The sequence below is a fragment of the Nannospalax galili genome, unplaced genomic scaffold (genome assembly GCF_000622305.1).
Source record: "Nannospalax galili isolate Female #2095 unplaced genomic scaffold, S.galili_v1.0 scaffold1328, whole genome shotgun sequence".
Taxonomy (NCBI): Eukaryota; Metazoa; Chordata; class Mammalia; order Rodentia; family Spalacidae; genus Nannospalax; species Nannospalax galili.
Genome location: NW_008358795.1, coordinates 892,668 through 893,887, shown reverse-complemented (window position 1 = coordinate 893,887; position 1,220 = coordinate 892,668).

The window sequence follows — 1,220 nt, the reverse complement described above, 5'->3', positions numbered from 1 at the left end:
TGGAGAGACAACCCCTGCTGCCTAGTGGGCCCCTAAACCAGCCTACCCCCCCACGTTAACCCTGTCCAGCAGGAAGTAGCAAGATGACAATGGTGCCCCTTATCCTATAACACAAAAGGCTGGAATGTTAGGGTTCCAAACAGCAGCAGTTCCCCCCCTCCCCAACAGGGACCTCATCTTGACCTTTGAAGTCAAGGGAAACAAACTCTGCTGAGAAGCAGCCTGCCTTTCCTCTGACCTCCAAAGATAGGATAAGCAGATTCTACCTGATAACCAGAGATTTTAGAAGCTGTTTTTCTCTTATCTTAAGAGGGAAAAAGTAAACACTTCCAGACCCTAATCCTACCTGCTTTTCCTGCTTCCCCCTCCCTGATTTCTCCCCCAAACATTCCCCCCTTCCACACCACATCTTTCCCTTCGCTGACATCTTTCCCTTCCCTGAGGGAAAGGTGCCCCATGTGAAATAAATCTGTATCCCACTGAGAATTCCATCTGTGCCTCGGTGCCTCATCCATCCGCTTGTGCTCTCCACCACACTCTCTCCAACATTTTTACCTATCACAATCTTAGTGGAAGAATTATTGGCATCTGATAACTGCTGAGTGAGGAAGAGCTGATCTTCTTGAAGGGAGAGACTCTAGATAGGCTGACTAAACCCTGGTGGATGAACTTGTACTGAGGGACATCTGGGGACACTAACTTTACGTAATATGCCTTAATACAAATGACAGAATGTATGAACTCCAGTGGGGGGGCTATGGGAGGTGCCAAAGGGGATGGGGGAAGGGGGTATAAAGATGATTTTATGTACGAAATACATAAAAATTCAATAAAATTTTTTTTAAAACATACAAGAATTTCTTGCCACCAACAAGCAGGCAAGCAATTCTGCAATGCCCAGATGCTGGGGCATTCTCTCACTCAAGACTGCTCTCCTCCTCCTCTTCCTCCTCCTCCTCCTCCTCCTCATCATCATCATTATCAACAGTTTATTATAAAGGGAGGCATTTTGTTTGTTTTGTTGAGACAGAGTCTCATGCTAACTCCCCATGTGATCAAGGATGATCGTGAATCTCTGGCCTTCCTGTTCCCCCCTCCTGAGTGCTGGGATTATAGGCGTGTGCCACCATATCTAGTTTATGTGGTGCTGAGGGTGACAAGCACTCTGTCCTTTAGAGTCTCTATTTCTATGACCTGTTTTGGGAAGAGAAATTCTAGTT